Source organism: Vicugna pacos, chromosome 14 (genome assembly GCF_048564905.1).
Source record: "Vicugna pacos chromosome 14, VicPac4, whole genome shotgun sequence".
In the NCBI taxonomy this organism is placed as follows: Eukaryota; Metazoa; Chordata; class Mammalia; order Artiodactyla; family Camelidae; genus Vicugna; species Vicugna pacos.
This window is the reverse complement of record NC_133000.1, coordinates 37,222,144-37,241,668: the sequence shown is the minus strand read 5'-3', so window position 1 is coordinate 37,241,668 and position 19,525 is coordinate 37,222,144. Positions and strand designations below refer to the sequence as shown.

General features: G+C 36.4%; 1 pseudogene; it reads left to right on the top strand.

Annotated features, from left to right (window-relative positions):
* The first annotated feature begins 526 nt into the window (after positions 1-526).
* Positions 527-17,957, top strand: LOC116283177 (nuclear transcription factor Y subunit alpha pseudogene; annotated as a pseudogene).
* Positions 17,958-19,525: the final 1,568 nt, after the last annotated feature.

Sequence of the window (19,525 nt, the reverse complement as noted above, 5' to 3'; positions counted from 1 at the left end):
AGAGGGGACCCCAACCATGGATGCCCCTGGGCCGAGACCAGTGCGTATATTACCGGGAGACAGGACCCTGGAAGAACAAGTGCCCAAACAGAAAGGATGGAAAGAGAGCACCCCCAAAAGGCCTACTTATCAGCTGGAGCCACCAGCCAGTAATCACATCGGACTGGCTGGGGTTGACTCAGAATAGGAAAGACCGGGCTCCCTGCCCCTAGGCCCCCAGGAGCCCAAGGTCAAGGTGTTTATAGGGGGCCAACCAATGACTTTTATGGTAGACAGAAGAGCAGAGTATTCTGTAGTGACCCAACCTGTAGCCCCCCGACCAAACAATAGGAGCTACTGGGGATCAACTGTCCGTCATTTCTGCCAACCATGATCCTGTCAAGTAGGGGGCCATCTAGTGACACATAAATTTTTATATTTGCCTGAATGCCCCATACCATTGCTCAAAAGATACCTATCTAAATTGGGGGCACAAATTACCTTCATCCCCAGGAAACAGGCTCATCTGACCCTACAGGGAGAGTCTATGTTTCTAGCCATCTCAGTTCCCCGAGAAGAAGAGTGGCACCTGTATGAGAGCAGAAAACTCCAGGAAAATCCTAGCAAACTCCTGGAAGAGTTTCCTATAGTATGGGCTGAAAATGGACCTCCAGGCTTGGCACATAATCAGGAACCACTGGTTACTGACCTCAAACCTGGAGCCAGCCCGGTCAGACAGAAGCAATATCCCATGCCTCAAGAGGCCCACCTAGGAATCCAGAAGCATATACAGTAATTCTGACAAGAGGGAATGCTAACTGAATGCAGATCTCCTTGGAACACACCATTGCTTGCTCCCGGTGAAGAAAGCAGAAGGAACAGACTATAGGCCAGTGCAGAACTTATAAAAAGTGGATGAAGTAGTCACTACAATACATCCAGCAGTACCAAATCCATACACTCTTCTAGGCCTCATTCCTGCAGATGCCAAATGGTTTACATGCCTAGACCTTAAAGACGCTTTCTTCTGTCTTCGACTCTCACCTGTGAGCCAGCCAATATTCACATTTGAATGGGAGGATCCCCATACAGGAGGAAAAACTCAACTGACATGGACACATCTCCCCCAAGGCTTTAAAAATTTGCCCACCTTGTTCAGAGAGGCACTAGCCACAGACCTTGTAAAATTCCCTGGGGAAACATTGAACTGTACTCTGCTCCAGTATGTGGATGACTTGCTGTTAGCCAGCCCTAGTGAAGAGGACTGTTGGAGAGGAACTCGAGCCCTCCTAGGATTACTCCAAATAATTGGGTAGAAGGTCTCATGGAAAAAGGCCCAGATCTGCAAAAAGACAGTCAAATACCTGGGATTTATTATCTCAGAGGGACACCGAGCCCTAGGGCCAGAACAAAAACAAGTTATTTGCACCATACCCAGACCAGAAACAAAAAGAAAACTGCAAGAGTTCCTGGGCACAGCTGGGTTTTGCCAGATCTGGATCCCCAAGTTTTCAAGAATAGCCAAGCCCCTCTATGAAGCAACTGCTGGATCAGGAAAGGAAGCCCTCAAATGGGAAACTAAACAAGAAAATGCCTTTAGGCAATTAAAGGAACTTCTAACCCAAGCCCCAGCACTAGGCTTACCAGATATAACACGAGAATTTAACCTGTTTGTACATGAAAGAGACCAAACCGCTCTTGGAGTCCTAATTCAGAATATGGGGCCATGGCAGTGCCCTGTGACCTATTTATCTAAAAGACTGGGCCCTGTCACATCAGCATGGCCACCCTGTTTACGGGCCTTCGCTTCCACAGCCCTCCTGGTAAACGAGGCAGACAAACTCACACTGGGACAGACTTTAAATGTAAAAGTGCCCCATTCTGTGGTGGCCCTGATGAATGGCCCAGATTTCAAATGGATAACTAACGCAAGGATGACCCACTACCAGGGGCTTCTATGTGAAAATCCAAGAGTCCGTCTAGAGACTGTGAGAACCTTAAACCCAGCCACATATTTGCCTGAGGGGGAAGGGCAGCCAGACCACGACTGTGAAGAAATCATCAAAGAGGTGTACATGAGCAGGCCTGATCTAACAAACAAGCCCCTGCAAAACTCAGATCTGGAACTTTTCACAGACGGCAGCAGTTACATGCAGGATGGACAACAGTGAGCAGGTTATGCTGTAACAACAACTCAAGAGGTAATAAAGGCAAAGTCCCTTCCCCCAGGATGGTCTGCTCAGCGAGCAGAGATCAAGGCACTGTTCCAGGCACTAAGGGAAGGGAAAGGAAAACAAGTCAATATACACACTGATTCCAAATATGCATTTGCAAACTTGTATGTACATGGAGCCATCTATAAGGAGAAAGGACTTTTGACTACTGGGGGAAAGGAAATCAAAAACAAAGAAGAAATTTTACAGTTACTGGAGGCAGTATAGGATCCAAAGGAAGTGGCCGTTATTCACTGTAAGGGACACCAAAAAGGAAATGACCCTGTGAGCCAGGGGAACAGGTTGGCTGATCAAAAGGCAAGAGAGGCAGCTGCCTGGGAACACTCAGTAATTAAAGTTGTGGCAGCGCCAGAGCTACCCACTGCCCCAGAATATAGCCACAATGAGAACAAGTGGGCACAGGCCAAAGAAAGAAAGAAAGGAAAGGACGGGTGGTGAATCATGATGGATGGAAGGGTTTTCATCCCAGAAAGACTAGCTTATCGTATAGTCCAACAACAGCACGAGGGCACATATATGGGAAAAATGGCTTTGGAGGCCCTCTTAAAGTGATATTTCCTAATTTCTCATCTCCCTACTCTGTGTACATCAGTCTCCCAATGCTGCTTGCTCTGTGCACAAAACAATCCAAAACAAGGGCTCACTGGGCCAATGGGAATACAATAATGTGAATTGGCTCCCTTCAAAGATTTAAAAGTGGACTTTACTGAACTTGGGCCCAGTAAGGGATATAACTACCTACTGGGTTTTGTCTGCACCATCACAGGGTAGGTATAAACCTACCCCACCACAGAGAAAGCAAGGGAAGTGACAAAGGCTCTCCTCAGGGATGCTATCCCTCTATTTGGAATGCCTACCTCCATCAGGTTTGTCAATGGACCCACCTTCATGGCAAAAATTGTACAGCAAGTGGCAAAGGCACTGAGCATCTGCTGGAACCTGCACACAGTATACCGGACTCAAAGCTCAGGAAAGGTAAAACGAATGAACAGAACTCTAAAATAAATGATAGCTAAAATCAGCCAAGAAACCCAGCTCCCCTGGGTGGACATATTAGCCCTGGCTCTGTTGCGAATTAGATGCACCCCAAGATTTAATATTGGGTACTCTCCCTTTGAAATCCTCTATGGGCAACCACCACCTTTAGTCAGGATGGGAAATTCCACCCCAAAAATAGGGAATTTAGGGCTCCACCAAAAACTGTTGGGACTAGGACAAGTAGTACGAGAAGTTTGGGGTTGGGTAATAGAATCCCCGTTTCATTAGGGGTCCAAGTGCATCCCCATAAACCTGGTGACCAAGTATGGGTGAAGGATTGAAAAAAGGAACCTCTCACAGCAACATAGAAGGAAACATATTTAGTGGTATTAACTACCCCTACAGCTGTTAAAGTTGTAGGAATCATCCCTTGGATTCACCATACCAGGGTTAAGAGAGTGACTTCACCTCAGACAGAGGGTCCTGGAAAATTGAGTGTGTCCTGGGAGACCCAATCAAGATCAAAATCAAGAGGGACCAGAAAAGGATCGACAAGCCCTGCTCTAGCCACACCTGGGAACTGGCTAGTCAACGCACGGCCGAAGCTTGAGGAAAGCTCAATGAAGCTGTTAAATGTATTTCTTTTGTACTTCCTTGCCTATTTCCTTGTTTGCTATACTAGTCTGCATATTAGCAGTGGGGCTAGCTAGCACCGCCCCTCCTGACTGGAACATAGGCCATAGAATCCTGATAGCTATTTTATATATTGTTATAATTACTGCTGTCAGTGCAGCATCATGTCTAAGATAATCATAAGGCTGATGTTACTGACGCTAATGCCCTCACTCTCCTTGGCTGTACAATGCACCTGCACGGAACCGGGTGACAGGTGGTCCATGTACCGACCTGTATTTTCAGCTTACAGGTGAATTCAGCCATGATCTCCAATGAATAGCAGAAACCCTGGGAACTCTGCAAAATCAGATTGACTCTCTGGCTGAGGTGGTCTTACAAAACAGGAGGGGTCTGGACCTACTCACGGCCAAAGTGGGGGGACTATGCCTCTTCCTAAACGAAGAGTAATGTTTTTATGTCAATCAATCGGGAATTGTCAGAGGGATGGTTCAAGAGTAACAAGACCGAGTAGAAAAGAGAAAACATATTTTAGATAAGAGCCCATGGACAAGGTCCTGGAGCTGGACCTCCTGGCTGGCACCGTTCATAGGTCCCTTGCTCCTGATTTTTGCAGTTCTGCTATTTGGGCCCTGTGTCCTAAACTTCCTGACCCACTTTGTCAGTGAGCAGACAGAGGCTACAAAACTTCAGATGTTAGCCTCCAATTATGAGCCCCTGCAACAGATAAGTGATGATGCTTACTCCAACTAGGGTTGTGAAAGCATCAAGAGGAGGAAATGTGAAGAAAAAGCTAGGCTGAGCTAATAAGATAACTCACAAGTCTAGAAATGTAAAAGAAAAGCCAGGCTGGGCTAACAAGATAACTCACAAATCTAAGTATCGGAATACTGATCTGAGTTCTGCTGGACTAACTTGTAAATCTAAGTTAATTAGTGTTGGTTTGCTGATTCCCTGTTCATGTTTTTTTTTTTTTTTTTTTTTTTTTTTTTTTTTTTTTTTTTTTTTTTTTTTTTTACTAGCCAGCTGGATTTTCAGAGATATATCTGGCTTTGGAATGTTGGCTTGCTGCCTCCCTGCCTCAACTTTTGTGATAATGATGCTGCTAAAGCTGTTCCATGCCTATTGGCCGAGTACCTCAAGCTTGTACTTAACCCTATAAAACCTCATGTGCACGTCTTGGAGGTGCTCAGAGCTTCGGAGCAGAAGCCCTTCTGAGCCCACCGGCATAATACATCTGAGTATTCCAACCCTCTGAGTGGTGCTTGTTTCTTGGCTGGTCTGTCGTTTCCATAACATGTGTATTATTTATTTATTTATTTTCTTTAAGAAAGTTGGTCTGTGCCATCCAAAATGTACAAGTATAGTATACATATGGTGGCCAAGCAAATAAATTGGGATTTTGAACAATCCTTTGATTGTACCAATTCTCAGGGGTTTTGCCATCTTAAACTTTGTTGCATCAGCCTGGACCACAAAGGTTTTTAGTTTTTTTGGGGAGTAAACTTTTGAATCTTGTTTAGGTGATGTCCCCAAAACTGTCTTGTGGAAAAGTCTCTTCATCTTATTAGTTTAAAATCACTCTATATATGTGTGTGTATATATATATATTTATATATATATATATATTTCATTGACAGCCAAGTGATGGATCCTTTAAATTGGAAAAACTTCTAAATTGGTAAATTAAACTTTAGAGAACTCTCTTTATAAAGAGCTGTTTTATTGGTACCTTTAAAAATCAATCAAATTTAAAGATATCTATCTATCTATATCTAATGGCTAACCTAAGAATGCCCTTAATTTAAAAATAAGAAAAACTAGTTTGAAAAGGCTTATTTGTGTTTTCCTCTTCCCCTCAATGTTTTTTAGAAATGCTAATTAAAACATTAGGATAATGTTAATTATTTTGAGTAAATAAAAAAAAACTATAGAAAAAGCCTGAAGATATTTTTCTTAACAAGGAAAAAATAAGGGATTTATCACAAATGGTTAAACATTTTCCTTTTTTTTTTTACCATTTTTAAACACCTTTATTGAGATGCAATTCACATATCATATAATTATCCTTTTAAAGTGCACAATTTAATGTTTTTTACTATTTACACAGATGGTTATTTAAAATGGGACAAATAAAATGGACACTTTTAAATTAAAATACAAGGTTTAGATACTACAATATGTAAGATTATAAAGACCAAAGCACCCCTACCCACACAAAGACACTGTTTATTAAAGTTTAAACAACTCCACTCTACCCTAGTTTAACATACATATTTTATAGTGCTGGAAATAAAATATACACTGAGATACTTGATCAATGACTGGGGCAAAAGTTAGACCAATTAATCAAATTTAAAAATTGACAAGGGCCTAAGTTCTTTGGCTCAAACTTCTTTGTGGATCCTTGAGGATTTTATATAAAATTAAATGAAATGGACAACAGATAAAAACAAAGCTTCTAAGACTCTTTCTAAAAACAAGACTTATTAATTAAACCTAACAAAAACTAAAATTAAAGGTATAAGAATTGGTAAAATTGAGATAAAGTTTATAAAATTGTTATATTTAAATGGGCTTTATGTTAAATTCTTTTGCTTAATTATGTTGTGGTATAGATATGTTTCAATGGTATTCAATGTCTTTTCTGGTATTTTAAGACTGGGCATATATATCTGCCCCTCAGGAAATATTAATTAAACATAGTAAAGAAAACTAATAATGTCACCTGAGCCATACAGTATTAAATAAAACTAAAAACTAATATTCAGGGGCTAATAAAAATAATAATAGAGATATATGCTTGGTTTAACTTGCAACTCAAGAAAGAGAGCCCTTATTAAATGCCTGATGCAAACCTTTGAAGACATCTTAAACTAAACTCTAAAGTTATAAACATGGAATTCTTTGGAGGTCTTCTCACTAATGCAGGGAGATAAATTGGAGTGTATGCCATTGGACCTAAGTGACTGTCAATGAAAATTACTGCAAACCACATCAGTAAACAAAGAATGCTGAAGTCATTAAGTCATCAGTGGCTGCTGCCACCCCCCAGTGTAGACAAACCTGCAGCTCTGCCTCTGCAGCCATTCACAATGTGCCCTCTGAGGGGACTTAGAATAAGAAAGGACAGGATACTGGCCCCAGATAGCTAGAAGCTTGTCAAAGGAATGATTTCAAGGAGCCCAAATGTTTGCTCCTTCCCATACACAGAAAAGCACTAAATCCTTTAACTTGAGATACCTGGTTTCTTTAACAGTAATCTTTAATTTTATGACCACCTGGTCTTTGTTGTAAAGTGCTGTATATCCTGGCTCCTCCCCTACCTCTTTAGAGCAATCTGAGAGGCAGTCATCCCAGGCTTCAGTCCTCAGAAATGTCCACCAAATAAAACATAACAATAAACTTTTATGCTGTGCATTTATTTCAGTCAGCATTTGGAATATATTTAAACACAATAAGAGGAAGTTACAAATATGAGGTCCACACATGATTGTAAAATCACATGGGGGTAAGAATACACAGGGAGAACCACAATGTTTAACTAGGGCTGGGACTTAAAAGGTATTTATTACTTTTAAGAAATGAAACCAATAATGTATTGTACTCCAGTGGTTAATTGGTAAATGTGACAAAGTAAATTCTTACACTTATCTAGCTCATCATCCGGTGAGTGGAACACATATCACATGTCAGACTAATGAGAATAGAGATACTTATTTTTCATGGTAATTACTTTTTTTTTTTTAATTTTAACTTTGGTAAACTGCCAAACTTTAGATAGATAACAAAGTAGAAGGTTAAATTAGCCCTTGTGGGATGAGCAAAGTGGGTTGAACAGCCAGATGTGGACATATAGACCAACAGTAGAAGTTATTATACTGAAGAAAAAAATATATATATATATCTCCCTGTAAAAATATACAAAGCATGAGACATGACAGTTCTCCTTGTTTAAGAAAAGACCTAAAGTTCAAAAAACAAACCCCTCTATTTTCATGTTGCCTAATAAACTTAAAGCCTCCTTTCATTATCCTCTTTGAGAAAAGATGAATGAATCAGGATGAAGGGTGTTGATATTTTCCTAGATTGTTTGTGAAGACTTTTCTAAACATTATGTGTATTATATAATACTACATAGTATTCATCCTATACATTTTATTGATTATTTTTTTCAATAACAGACAACTTCTTTTTCTCCCTATCTTGTTGGCCTATGTGTTTGCACAGAAATGCATACACACACACACACATGTACACACACACACACATAAAGCCATGACAAATATTTTATAAATGTACTCCATGGGCTTTAGAGTAGCTGTGACAGGATTGCCAGAATAGTCTCATGGCTTAAGTGAGAAAGGGGAAAGACTAAAATAAAGATAAAATGCATCCTTCCTTTGTTTTGTTTTAAGCCAAAATGAACAAACAGGAACATTCTAAGAGGCCTCTAGAAGAGGACCTCAAACAGAAAACCAGTCAGGCTGCTAATCTTCTCTTGAGTACAATTTGCAATTCAAAGAGGATTTAGGAGGGCAACTTTTAATCTCTAACCCAAATGAGGGTTTCAGGATGGGACTCTGGAGATGGATAAGGCTCTAGTGATTTCCCCCAGATGAGATTATTCCTTACTCTTGTATCCACTGTTGTGTCAAGGGCCCCCTGTAGCATCTGGTCTCATATAAGTCTTAATAGATGCCTTACAACTGGGATGAGTTAGGATACTATGACTCTTAATTTGCATTGTAATTGAGGACACCAGAGTGGGAGACTTGTTGATTAGATGCCTTTGTCTGATTCTTCTGTGCCTGCCATTTATCAAGTGCTTTATAATCTTATTATCTACTTAATTAGTCAGGAGCAGAACAATGGATACCAGAAAGAAGGTTTCAACATGTTAAAATGCAAGAAGACCATACAGTAGTTGCAGGAAAGGAAAAAAGAAGTAGAGTAACTGAATTACTCCTCAGGATGGCACATTTTAGCCCTTTGGCCCAGATAGTTAGCAAACTATGTACCAAAGCTTATTTGGCTGGCATTGGCTGAACATGAAATTCACAACCACTCACCTATTAAGTCATTCTACATTCTGTAGAACATGCAATTGTGCTGAAGTTAGTGTCAATATGAGGTGGGGATACTGACTTTTGACATGGTGAATTATTAAGGATAATAGAAAAAATTAGTGGAGTAACTGCAAATGGGGCAAAGAGATATTTTGATGCCTCCTAAGTTAGAAAATACATCCTAGTAGATCAGGCAAAAAACATTATAGGACTAAATAAATTAGATTCAGAAGGTAGTGTTATTTTATGTATTTGGAAGAAAGTCAAGGTCCAGAAAAATGGGAAAGGTACAACAGAAATCTTTTAATTGGAACAGCCTGTCTCAGTTGTTAATAACTTTAAATACTTCCTTCTAAGTTAGTTGGATCTTCAAAGATGTAAAAGAACATCTATTTATTTAATTTATTTTATTGTACATTATAATTGTTAATCAGCTTCCCCTCTGTAGATTGGTCAAGATGCCTCAGAGTGGAACTAGAATGGATTAAATGAAATTGTGTACTGTTAGCATCAGTACTAACTTTGACCACAATAATTGCTGCCCTGTCAACAGGGGAATGGAATGAAGTAATTGATTTGTTAAGTTTATTTCATTTATTCCACTAGTAGAAGTTAACTGGCTTTAAAAATATCTACATGAGAGTACCTATGTTATGGGTCCTCACTGTTGTAACGATGCTATGTAATAGAGGATTGGGAAGACTGGGTAGAAGCTATAAAGTCCTTATCAGTGTGAAGGGTCTATATGGCCAATTCATTGTGGTACTTGTACAGAACAATCTGTAAGGTAAAATGACGTCTTTCCCATTCCGAAGAGTGCCCAAGGACATCTGCATTCTCTAATCAACAGCAACTTTCAGAGCACTTAGATTTCAACAAATGATAATGGAAAGCTCTCCGATTTAATAATAGCCTCCTCTGGAGTAAAATGTTTGGCAAAAAATTGTAAGAGATATGAATAAATACAGTGTATTTTATTCCCAGGAAACACTGTAATGAAATCCACATAGTTCATTTCACTGATATATCTGAAAGAATGCTGTACATACAGTACAATATACACATTCCACAAAATTCCAAAATTTCCCTTACTCTACGATGGCTCAAGTATATCCTTTCATATTCAAACTTTGCCAATAAGATGTTATAGCAGAAAGTGTGCAAAGTCTGTTTCTATTTATGTGTATGGTAATTAGTTGGCATGGTGCTAATATCAAGGTGCATATTAAAGGGAGTAATGGTTATATTACTAAACATTTTAAAGGCACAATTAAAATAAGAAATTTTAATTTGGCAATTTTTTTTTTGGTTAAGAATTCAGTAAAATGCTAAGGAATAAGAATCCTAAATGCCCTGGCACTATAAGATTGATATTGGCTTTTTTCTTGGAATACGAAGACACTGTAGATCAGGCAGATAAGGTAATTACAAAGGGAAATATGACCTAGTAGCACATAGGAGAAATGATTACATAAATAGTATTTTTTAGACTCATGGCAAACTTGCTGCAAGGATACAGTATTATTTTGTAAAATCTGAAATTTATGTTCCCAAATGTCCAGTTATTGTCTAATTAAATAGAATTTGCTGGTCATACAGACCCAGAGCTTGAGATTGTTACTGATATTTTATATATCTATTATACAGATATAGTAACATCTTCTGCCATTGGCTAAGGATCCCTAAGAAATGTTATAATCAATTCATTATTGATTAACAAGAAAAGGCTTATTGAACTCTTGAATAGGGCTAGACATATAATTGGAATTTTGTAAACAATATGGGGGTTAAAACATGCACAAGCACCAACAGGTTCAAGAGCTCAATCATATGGAGTTTTTATTCATTTTAACTTTTGTGTTAGGATATTTGGTACAATGATATTTACTGAAATTACTATCATCTGACAATTAAATTGGCCCTATGTCTTTTTAATATGGAATTAAAAGATGTCTCACCAGATTTATGAAGAAATATCTCTACAGATCTTAATAAAAAATAAATACTGGTTAAAGATAGATTGATAGGTTGGATATAGCCAGACATACCATAATACAAACAAAAATACACCCAAATATACAATAGAAAAGAGTGTAAAAAGGTAAAACTACTGCATTTGTACTTGTATTACAAACACTCAAGTCCTGGCAGGTTCACTCGGGATTTGGGCAGAGTGAAGAACATACTCGGATCCACAGGTATCCTTTATTGTGGAGGAGTACACAGGAGACAGTGGTGGCGATGGTGGAAAATACCACCGACCTTTTATATCAAGGCAAACAAAGCTGGCTTCTAGGCAACTATTATCTAAGCTCTAACCAGTACACTTGTGTAGTGCATATCATGCTTCTATAACACTACATGGGTACTGCACATGCGGGACAAAATAGCTGAGTCATTGAGCACCAAATGTCCAGTGAAGGAGCCTGAATGGCTCCATTCTCCCTGCAGTATTTATGTTCCCTCCCAATCTGTATCTCCTATTACAACTTAAAACAGAAGAAGCACAATTTATGTGGATTCTTTTATCGATGATTTCTCTCTGTTTTTTTCTTTCTATTTGAAGGGAGCAAAAGTATCTGTGACCATAAATTGGCTTGAATTTGAACTACCTGTTGATAATTGCATAAGATATTAAGGTGATACTAACCTTAATTGAATCAAGATCACTTTTCTAACCATCCTGAAACCTGAATCAGTTTTTGCACTTTGTTCTTATTCATTACTCTGGATCTTTTTCAAAACCAACCTCCTTTATTCTTCATATTTTGGGTTTGTTTTCTTATACTTTTTAAAATTTTGACTAGAATTTATATATTTTCAACACTTATTCATGCCTTTTAAAAGCTGTTTATTGATGTACAATATAAAGACAAAAGGGTGCACATAAGAATGTAGCTCACATAAATTTAACAAACTGACTGCTTTCTTAAACTAGCATTCTAGATCGAAAATCATAACGTTTTAAAAGCCCTTTATTTCCTTTAAGTTTCTATCCTATTTCAAAGCAGCATTCTATGTGATAGTCCACAGTATTTTTTCCAATAGTGTATATTCTTTTATGTCTTGCTGCTTTTACTTGTCATAATGCTTACGAGATCTATTCATATTGTAAATAGTCCAAATAATCCATTCTTACTACTGAAAATAATTACATTATATGAATATGCTATAATTTTCTTGCACAATTTAATTTATATTAACATTTTTTTCTTGGGCATCTGGTGGTCTCACGTTCTGGGTCAATTAAAACAGTACTGTCAAGAACACTCTAGTACATATCTTATGGTTAGTATATATTGTAAATACTTCTATTAAGTATGTAAATATTAGGTCAAAAGATCTTCAATTTTTTTAATTTAAGAGATACCTTCAAGGTATATAATTTTCCAAAGTGATTGTACCCATTTAATTTGCCATCAACAGTATATGAATATTTATTTGTTCACATTCTCACTGAATCTTGCTATTGTCTTTTCAACTTTTGCCATTTAAATGGCTGTATAGTAGATACATTTTACTTTTAAGCTGTATTTTGAGCTAGTGATTTTCCTACAAGGGCTAGTTAAGTTTTGGTTTATAATTTGGCATGTGAGGGTTTAATAAGAATTAAGTTCTAAGCATTTTGCAAATTTTTTTTTCTCTTTAACCCAACATACACTTTGTTAATTACTAGATATAAAGATTTTACATCATCTCATTGATTTCTAATTTTATTGTGTCATGGTTAAAACCATAGTCTTGTGATGTTTCTTTTGAATATGAGATGTTCTTTTCTTTAGTCTATGGTTTATTTTTAATATACCTTGTGTGTTCTCTATTTTCAATGCATATAGTTCTATAAATACATCTATTAGTCAAAATTATTTGTGCAAGCCCAGGCAATTCTATTCACAGTGAATAATACCAATTATCAGATGTTGAACCTTAGAGAATCAGTGGATGTTAACAATGAAAGTTAACTTTGATCAAATATAACTTTGATTTTTTTTCCCTGAAATTCTTCTTTACCTCTTCAAATTTATGGGCAGTGCTGAATCTGGTTTTAGTGTGAATTCCAGTATCTGTGTTTCAGTAGGCTTGATCTACATTCTAGTCCCATTTGGTGTATATCCTATAGTCTTATTCTCTTGAGTTTGATAGCCAGCTCCATAAATATTCAGTAACTTGGATTTCAAGAAAAAAGCAAACAGTAAATTGAATTGTAACATATCCTGCTTCAGCTTGGAAGATTCTCCATGAGCTTATTGCTCTTGACTTTAATTAATGTAGCTTCATAGTTTAGTTTTAATAGTTTAATATTACATATGTAAAATGCATTCCTCCAAGCCACAATACCCTACTGACATATTGAATTTATTTAATGTTGATAATGCTTATGAAGTAACTATAACTGCATTGTAAACCTTACAGTTACTTTCTCTTACTGTTTATCTTCCCCTTATACTATGGGTAAGACCACAATTCTGTTCTTGAATTTTCTTATCTGTTTCTTTTTGTTTTATTTAGAAATAAAAATGTGATTCTTATGTGAAAGATTATAGAAAAGCAACAGAAATGTGATAGTATCCCCATTTTTCAGTGAATTATTACCTGAGACTATATTCTTGATCTGATTGCAAGTTAAGGCTGTTCTTCAATGAGATACCTGTGCCATGCTCAACACAAATGTCCTCAAACAGGAGCATAAACACACATATATGCAACCATACGTAAGAAAGAAAAACTAGAACTCAGGATAGTAGCTTCTATGGTAAAAATGTTATTATTCAGGGAATATGACTGACATATCACACGCCTGATTTTGGTCATTTTTCAATGAATTGTGATTCACAGAATATTAGATAAATGAAACTTTGGAAGTTATTGTACTCTGACAAAGTAACTAAAAACATGCAGAAATAGAAACAATAACATAATAATAAACATATCCCAATACTCCTATATTGTACAATTTGGATTGTGCTTGTATATTTACTACAAAATTCTACAAGTTTATTTCTCAGATCTCACAAAATAAATATGAATTTCAACTCATGTTGTGAACTGATAAAATTTTGGAAACTATGACCATGGAACTGTGCACATACTTCAGAACTAAATACTTAACCTCCATTACGGAATTTATATGCTAATAAACACCAGGCATTGAACAACCATTCGTTTGTGAAAAATAAAAATTATATATGGATATTTTCTAACCTGTGTTCTTTTGAACTTTATAAACATATTCTCTAATAATATTTTCTCAATTCCTAGCATGAAATGAAACAGAAAAGAGACACTGAATAAAAAAAAAATCAGAAATGAAAGTAGCACATGACCAGAATAGCAGACAATGCAAAAGAAATAAGAATTACAGGAGCATTCATTTTCTATATACATCATTAAAATTATATATTAAAAGATTTATATGCACCATTTAATAAAAACTTCAAAAACTTACCAATCATACAAAATGAATGGTATCAGATAGCATTTTCCTTCCTTATATCACCCAGGATACTTAATTTAACTTGTTTTCTAAAAGCAAGATTAACTTAAGAAACATTTTACTGTAAATTTTAGTAGTAGATTTTTTTCATCTTTTCTCTACATCGGAGCATTGAAAATCCATATAAGAATATACAGAATGGCATTTCTGTCATATCTTTGGTTAAAGCTATTTTTTTTCAATTTACCCCCCAAAACTGAGTTATTGTAGCCTCTGGGAACTATCCTCACATTATAAAACCATCATACAATTTAGAATGATTGGCAGGTACCAATGACAAGGGGTCAAAACTCGACCAGTGGGGGACATGTGTCAACAATAATGCACAGATGTATCCCAATATTTATAGAATTCTTTTATATCTATTTGTGTATTTTGTATCGATCCCCAATTTTCTTAAATCTGGGAAAATGTTTCATAAGCTGAAAAGAATAAATAATGGAATAAAACTTTAAGGGTAAAATACATTGATAAATCACAGTTGATGATACAAAGTTGTGCAGCACTGAAAATGAATTAAACAACAAACTATTTTTTCAATATTTCTTGAACATAACATGATCAATAATAGAAGACTTTGTACCAATAAAGGATAATGGAAGGAATTAAGTAATAGCAAAATTGAATACAGAGATAATAAGCTTTTTTTTTGGAAGTTATCCTGATGGAAGTTGTAGGTAAAATGTCAGAATTCAAACAAGACTTCATAGAAGCCACATGAATATTCTCTTTAAAATAAGCACATACAGGTTAAAATAAATACTGATGTACACCATGAGAGCTTGTTGATTGCAAAATAAGCGTATATGTGTTAAATATACTTCTAAGAAAAGTTATGAACACAGAATGGTTATGTGTTAATAAAATAAAAGTACAGTTTCCTAATATTTCACATCATTACTGTGATAATTACATGTAGAACTAATTAGAGGATGCACAGGATAGTGAAAAGTTTGGTGTCACAATTTTTCCTCATTTAGAGCTCATCTCTCTATTTTCTTTAAAAATTCTTTATAAATACTTTTTGATTTTTAATATAAAGGACAAATTTATTGTCTAATGTGAACCTCAAGTAATTTATAACTCACTAATTTTGGTGAGTTATGTTATAAGGCTTGCATGTAAGAATGACTTCAAGATGTGTGGGCTATGTAGGGCTTGTACTTGGAAGGCTCCCACACTTGGTTCAATACTCTACTGTTGCTGACTTGAAATTCTTAATAATTTTTGAACAGGAGTCCCACTTCTGATTTTTCACTGGGCACTGCAAATTATGTAGCTAGTCTTTCATGTCTCTCTTTAAAATTGAAAACCTATTTTGCTCTTTCTTCTACTTCTCCATAAGGCACATGTATGAGAAATTCCAGTGCTAGTAAAACAATCTTTAGGATGGATTGCTATCACTTTTTTATTTCTTCTATGTGGAAAACTTCTGAGGGATATTCTAAATTGTCTAGAGATGTGACATCATATGATTATTATTGTTGCCTAGGGATTCCTTTGTATTCTTTTTCTCAAGCATTTTATTGCTATAGATTAAATTAGGGAACACTTGGAAACAGATTTGTGAGGAAATGATGGATATAATGCTTTTAGAATCATTATGGGACATTCATTGGGAAATATCTAGGAGGCATTTGGTGAAATGGTCTGGAGTTTAAGAGACTGGTTTAGGATGGGAGTCAATGACATATATGTTTTTCATGAAGCCATGGCTGTGGATGTCAGCTGTAAGGACAAGTTTGCAAAGTAAGAAGTTTAAAGCCAGAGCCCCAGGAAATGCTGGCTTACAAGGTTCCAATGAGAAACACATACTAGACAAACATAGCATATCAGTATGAAAAAAAGAAACTTCAAAGAGAATACAGTAACAAAATTTAGGAGATTGCAACTCCTTTATCTTTGTCTTAGGTTATTGTCAATTTGGATTGTTCTCTACTTTTTCAGAGAAGTTTATCCTATGTATTTTCCATAAATTTCTGACTTTTCTTGTCAAAATCTTCTCTATGTTAAAGATCATGCTCAAATATCACTCTTTTTTGCTTTATTCTCTGGTCTTCAGATGGGTTGTCATTCTGTTAATATTTCTACAATTTTCTTTTTCTACATCTCTTTTATCTCTTAGTTTTCCTTGTAATAGGAATCTTTAAATTTTGTTTTCATTTTTTCTCCTGCTTTATAGATGGTTTTATAAATAATTCTTGCCTAAATAACCCTGAATCTCCATCAGGAAGTAATGTAGCCCAGTGTGTATTTGTGTATGTTAATGAATATATGTTAAGTTGAAAAAAAATTGTCAGAATTGATCAGAGACTACCTACCTAATCAAAACAGCTAGTGGCCCTGGCCTGGAGCCTGTGAATGCCTTTAGGCATTCCAGTCCAAAGCCCACAGAGCCAGTTCCATGCAAGGATCTGACCTCTGGAGCAGGCACATTATGGTTCTTGACACTTGCAGAGTGCTAGTGGCAGGTGGAGATGCATCCCTTTCTCCTTCACACTTAGTTCCATATTTTCAGGCCCCAGGCCCAAAGCAATTTTGCTTTCCACCAACTTCTGCACTATGGAATGCAATTCATAATCTTTTAAGATATCTAGAGTGAAGCTGTCTGTGAATAGGATTCTAACTTTTTTGGACATTGGAGCAAAATGTAGCAAACATCAATATTTCAACAGAGCAGATTGTTGGATAGATTGAACAGCAGGCCCAGGGGCATCTATTAGTGGTACAAGTTTGTTCATCACTGGCTTATTAATCACATAAACAGGTCAGCCTCTCATTACCTAAACTGTCTCTGGTGGACATGAATAAACCATTGTGCAAGTACCTGCATCTGGGACACAGAACATTTGTAGCAGGTATAGTTGGATCTATTGAGATAGATCTAGATCTAGGGAGAAAAAGGGAGGAAAGTCTTTGTAGGCCAATAGGACCAGACTCACCAGATCATCATCCAACAGCCACAGACAACTGTCACTGCCAGCCAGACACAAACACAGCAGCAGGTTGCTCTCTAGAGGCAGCAAATAGCACAGACTGTTGAAGGATGGGCTGTCTTCTATCAGCCATTTAATGCAGATGGCATTACTAATGGCAAGGCATGACCACCATCCCAGCAGCCAGTTTGGTAGGGGCACAGACTGTTTAGACAGGAGGCAAAACCAACACAACCAACAATGGCCTAACATAACTCTACTGGTGGCAGGCTATATAATCAATTAAGTAGGGATGATCATAATAGTGCCTGGAGCTGGCTCTGTGCCTGCTATCTAAGGAATCTCTTTATCTGGGGCAGAGACCTTTGAGGAAGAGTCTATTTATATGAATGCCAAACAGTATCACTATCTTTGTAAGAGGGGGCAAGTCTGGGATAAAATAGAGATAGAAACAAAATGCCAAAAAAAAGAAGGAAATGTTGGCATAAATCATGCCTTAGCCCAGAAATGTGGTAAAATTAGAGAATATTTCTCTCCAAAGGAAAAAGATAGTCTTCCATATAAAGGAGCCACACCAAAAAATGAAGAAAGCAAGCAAGCAAGCAAGCAAGCAATGACACAACACAAATCATGAGTGTTCTGCCAGGCCGTGAAATGGAGATGATCAAGATCATATTTCTTGCCATTGTTTCTCATTGTTCCTGGAAATTATTCAACTCTTTTGAAGGGATAGTTACAATCAAATTCTGCCCTTTTGTACAAGACAGAGACCACTTAATTTTTAATAAGAAGCTCAGTACTATAAATACAGCAACATATTGCAAATTGAAATTGCAAAACTTTGTCTCATCCATCCCTCCCAGATCTTTTGCAGATAGTGGATATGATTGACATTTTATAGATTAGGATATATCAAGGGATCCATGCCAGCCCAGCAGTACCACAGAAGCACTTATGTTGATTGGTGAAACAGACCATTCAACTCAGCAAGGGAGTGCAAACTTCTCAATCTAAACTACAATCAGGGAAGCCACAGCCCAATCCTTCCCACAAGAATTTGATTAGACAACATCCATCCTTCTGGTTGGGTAGCTCATTCTGACTAACTGTATGGACACTTTATATTTCTTTGTTTCAGATATCTAATGAAACCCACTTTTCTATGAAATAAACTTTGAGGAATATTGAGTTAAGCTTTAATTTTGTTTTCATGGAATATAACATAAAGCTGACATGTTCATATACACATGAAATAAATGACACATTTATTAATAGTGAATTGTTTTTATAAAAATTGAGATATTTGATATGATTTATTTACTACTACTGTTTTCAATATGTGAATAATATACATTTGCAATATTGTGGCTACTGGTTATTACAATTTTACATGTGTATTTCTGAAGTCATAACTTTCCATATTCTGAGAGTAAAAACTTTTTATTTTTCTCTCATTCTAATGGTTTATGTTTTAGAATCTCATTAAGAGTTCTTACATTTTTATTCAGTTTTCTCTCCTAATCCATCAGGTAATCCTTTCTTAGTTCTGTCTGTGCTAAACCAAGAACACAAGAATACACCAAGGACACTCTCACTGTGGATATTTGCAGTGGAACATCATTCCAGTATATTCAAATGAATCCACCCACCATCTGCAAATTTTATTCTGTTTTCTTCCTAATTTCTTCCTCAAGGCCTTTCCTAGGCTGCCTTAATCCAAAATAACACCATTCTATCACTTGCCTCTCCCTGTGTCTTAGGATCTACCTGTGGATTAGACAAGGCTATGAAAGTGTTCCTAGATGTATTTATCTCAGCATATTCATGGAGTTATGGGATCTTTTCATAAAGAATGAATTTTCAAACATGAATTAAAGAAGGAAGTTCTAAACAATGATATAAACAAACCAAAACAAAAATCTTGACATGGTCTATGGTTCATTTCTGTTTTTGTTCCATATGCTTTTGGTGTCATAAATAAGAAATAATTGCCAAGATCAAGTCAGGAAACAATTCCCTATGTTTTCTTCTAGTAATTTTTACAGTTTCAGGTCTTACATTTAAGTTTTTAATCCATTTTGTATATTTGTATATTTTTGTGCATGGTCTAGAATATGGAACCAATTTTACTATTTTGCATGTGGGTATTCAGTTTCCTCAACAACATTTGTTGAATAGACTATCTTTTTTTCATTGTGTATT